Genomic DNA, 4,930 nt, shown 5'->3' on the forward strand with positions numbered 1-4,930 from the left:
TTTTGAAATGTGAAAGAAAGGAAATTAATTTAGTACATGTCTGATTCATGTATAGTTTGTAGCTCACAAGGCATCATTTGGTCTAAGGATTGATTTGTTGTCTTTTATGTTGATGTTTCCAAATGTAGAATACTGCTAGTTTGCTAGTACAATTCGAGAGATGGGTAACTTGTTTCTTTCTGAGCAGTGCAATTTATCCCAGAATAAAAATGTTCAGTGTTTTTATCTTATAAAAAGGACCAACTACTTCAGAATGAATACAAAAATAATGCATGCATTGTACATTTAAAGCAGCATTTAAAAGTTTATTTAGGATCATTTTGGTATTGGTGGTTCCATTTTTGCACTTTTTCTAAATTGTTGGTTGGTTGTAACAGTACAGCATATTTGTTACTATTAAATTAGCTGGACCAACTCGCATATCGTTTTAGCTGCAGGTTTGAGAGAGAAAACCTGCTAGCTTAACAAAATTAAAGTGGTATAGGACAACTTGCTGAACAGAACATGAAAAGAAGCGTCTTACAGTTTCGGCCTTAGGCTTTCTTCAAGATCAACGCATACTGAGATACAGGCACTGATGTTCGATAGGCCACACCCTAGTAACAGGTGACAGTGATCAGACAATCAACCTCCAACACTAGGGTGGGAACAAACAATCAAGAAGCCTACAGTGACTACAAACTAAGATCGTGACAGGATATAGCCAATCAAACTACTAAAGTGAAAATGTTTCACACAACACGTAAAGACTCGAACTTCAATTTGCTTTCGGTAAAATACCTTCTGTAATATTAACCACACAAATTCTGGGCAGAGTCTAATGGTTATAAGATTAAAGTTTAACATCAGGTCTAATTGAACCTCAGAAACACCTTTGTCTGAATATCCAATAAAGAGGTACGTCACTGAAACATTTTTTCTAAACATTTCTAATAGATATACAGGAAAGGTAAAACATCAACTTAATACCCTTATCTACATATCCAATAATTGGGTTCCCTTGCAGTAAACTCTTCAATCATTATCTGTGTTTAGTCCATGAGGTGCCAGGGTTCTTAAAACATGGATTGGATGCATTAGTAAGTAAAACATTCAAATAACCTCCTCTTTGGGGGAAGTGATACCTTTTTTAATACAGTATATCTTAGAAAGGGAATAGGGTGACTAAATTCAACAAAATGTGCTGCTACTGGATAATTCATGTATTTACATCTAATAGTACTTCTGTGTTCAGCATACAAGTTTTCAATGCTCTACCTGTCTTCCCAACATGATTAACCACAAGGGCAAGTGATAAGATAAATGACCGATAATCCAGTCTTTTTATAGCATGTACATAATGCGTCATTGAGACAGTATGACCCACACCAGAACAATGAAACTGATGCAGCTAAATGCATTCTAGTCATCATTTATTTTATTAGGCTAGTTAAACATGTGCTCTACGTACTGTGACATGTCAAAATATCTCATGTGGAAGAGACCTATTCCATTTGCCATTCGACCATTCAGGTCCTTAAAGGAAGTGATTGAAAAATCGTGCAAAATCAAGGGACATGCAATGTGACACTATCCTCTAAGTAGCACTTGTGTTCACTTTGGTGGCTGTTCAGTTAACCAATATCACTAATTTATACAGCATTATCTATCCATGAGCTGTCTATTCTGTCTAAATTTAGCTAACAATAGCCACAAGAAGATACTAGTCATGTCACATAAGGCTGTAGCAGCAAAAGTCTACTCAACTGACCCATAGTGTTTTTAACATTTCATTGATAATTGTAACTGTAACAGGGCAAACCTTCTCCATCATTAGTTTAAGTGTGCAGCTTTGGAAGGTGTGTCTTTGGGAAGGAGGTGAAGGTTAACTTTAAGTTCATCATCCCTCCACTGGTCCATAAAGTATGGGTATGCCATGATGGTAAATGGACTTGCATTTCTATAGAGCTTTCCCAGTCTACTGAACACTCAAATCCTTTACAATATTTGTCACATTCACCCATTCACACACACATTCATACCCTGATTGCAGAGGCTGCAGTGCAAGGTGCCACCCTGCTCATCAGGAGCAATTTGGGGTTCAGTATCTTGCTCAAGGACACTTTGACATGCAGCCGGGGGAACCAGAAACATTCCGATTACTGGACGACCTGCTCAACCTCCTAAGCTACAGCAGCCAATGATACCCAAGTTTAATACATGATGGACAGCTGTACTATATTCATGGAAAATAATTGATATAATCATTTCTATAGGCAGTAGAAGTCAAGATGTCACAGACTGTGAGAGGATGGACCAATGAGACACCTGATGGCCTTAATGTGTTTTGGGTCTCATTCAGAGAAAATCAGTTGCAGCAGTAAATACACAGGTCCTCACATTTTCTGTGTGTGGGTGTAACATTTTATATTAAGGTCCTTGTAAAAAGTGTAAATAAATAGTTAATAAGCCTTATAAAAATATTAAATCCAGCTTGAGAGTAAGAATATAACACTATTTTGTGTTTTCTGAATAAGAACATATTTCTCGGTTTTGCTTTATCTAATACAAATGGATACATGGATTATTACTTCATATTACTGAACTTATCTTATAACTTTCTTTGTTTACTGCCTAACAAAGACCATCTTTTTCAAAGTTTTTTTTGCCTAATTTGGTACAAATTATGGCTTATTACATCTTTATTAGGTTACTTAGGGTATAACTGTGTATGTTTACTGTCTAATAAAGACCATATTAATTCTAATTTATTTTTTTGTCTAATTTGACAAAAAGTACAGCTTATAACATCTTAATAGTGTACTGTAAATAAGATATTAATCTTTTCAATACCAGTATCTGTATTACAAAAGCAGAACATACAGAACATCTGTAGTGCATTACATGTCTGCTGTCATCTACAAAAATATTATTTTCACATAACAGTAACCCAAAATTCAAGCATGAGAATGACACAACTTTACAATTTAACTGTCCAGCAAAGGTTGGAAAGTCAACAAGAAACATGGGCTGCAATCTCTCAGTTATGCTCTGTCTCTGCATTAATGCATCTTAATATCGAGAAATTTCCACACCTCTACCGGAAATGACTGTTTTTATTAGCACAACGTCATGGTGATTTGGTCTATACACTAATAAAAACACAAGTTTAAATGTTATATTCCATTTCTAACAATAGAGCCCTCTAAATCCTACACAATGGACCTTTAAGGGTTTCACCAGGTTGAAAGGTTTATACAAAATGAATAAAGTGTTTTAAAAGGTAACAAGGTAAATTCATTGTCATTTTTTTAAAACACAAGGGCCTAACAAAATGAAACTTTGTTTGAGTCCTTTGTGCTACATCTATTTTAGAAAATGGAGTGTTGACAATGAACTGAGTGCTCTCAAAGCCTGAGGAGTGAAGCTGCTCTGCAGTCTGGTGGTATGGCAGCGGATACTTCTGTATCTTTTGTCAGCTGGCAGCAGGGTGAACAGACTGTCTGGGGAGGGTGTGGACTTTTAGTATCCTTTGAGTTTTATTTATTCACCCACTGTAGAACCTTCCTGTCCTGGGCCGTGCATGAACCATGCCAGTTTGGGATGTTTCCAGGCAGGATGCTTTCTATTGCTCCTGTGTATAAGTTGACCAGGATCTTGCTCCTGAATTTAGCCTTCCTAAGTTTTTCCGTAGCAGGTAGACCCTTTTCTGTGCTTTTTTAACCAGGGTGGTGCTGGGTGATGACCAAGATAGGTTCTCAGTGATGGTAATTCCAAGGAGCCTAAAACTGTTCACTTGCTCCACCTCAGCTCCACTGATGTAGACAGAGGTGTGTGTCTTTGCCTCCTTTTTTCTAAAATCAACAATCAGCTCCTTGGTTTTGCTGACGTTGAGCAGTAGATTTCTGTCTGTTCACCACTCTGCAAGATTGTTGATTTCCTCCTGATCTCTCATCCTTGTTTGTAATGTGGCCGATGATGATGATGGTGTTGTCCTCATACTTCACAATAGAGTTCTGTTGATGTCCTGGAGTGCAGCGCGAACAGGAGGGGGCTGAGCACACAGCCCTGAGGGACTCCGTAACTGCCAATCTGAACCCCCCGGAGTCTGTTTGTGAGAATGTCCAGCAACCAGTTGCAGAGTGTTGTAGTCAAGGCCAGAGTGTTACGTTTTCTAATCAGCTTCATGAGTCAGATTGTTCTGAATGCTGAGCTGAAGTCAACAAACAGCATCCTGATGTGGCTGTTCTTATTCTCCAGGTGTGTGAAGACTACACATGTACACTGCACCACTGCTTTATGTGTTGATCAGCTGGCATTATTGTGTTTAAGACTTGTATAAATGTCTTAAAACTAAACGATAATTCTGTGAGAGTATCTCATTGTGATGAAGCTGTAGCCAAAATATTAGTAAGTGAGTAACTATTGGGCTACATTTTCGTGGTACATTATGTTCAGACTTACTTTGTTGTGATTGTTTTCTTAGTCGCACTTGTGAGATACTAAGTCAGATTTTTTACCTGCATTATCAAAATAAATGTGCTTTTCTTGTTTTAACCATTCCTAAATTCTGCCATCTTGTCGTCAAGAGTGGGCGCATTGTTCAGTCACTCAGGACTGGACTTATGGTTTGAAGCATCATTTCCTTCTAAATGGATTTCCCTGTTTTAGAATAGCTGCAGACAAGCTTGATGCAGCTGTAGTGAGTGTGTATCCTGTGTGAGAACTAGGCTACAGCATCTACAGTCACTGTGTAAATCGTGTCTCTTTAACTGAGGTATTCTCAGGACGGGGAGGGGGGGTGGATGGGTTCATCGGGTTCATGTAGTATTGGACGCCTCCTCCCATCTCGGGTTAGCTGCTTCCCTGGCTCTCTCGACAAAAAGGTAGCTGTCGGTGATGGAGAACGGCATGGAAGTTTGCCGTGGAAATGGCTAAATAGCTTGACTTT

This window comes from Pagrus major, chromosome 12, assembly GCF_040436345.1.
Source record: "Pagrus major chromosome 12, Pma_NU_1.0".
Classification (NCBI taxonomy): domain Eukaryota; kingdom Metazoa; phylum Chordata; class Actinopteri; order Spariformes; family Sparidae; genus Pagrus; species Pagrus major.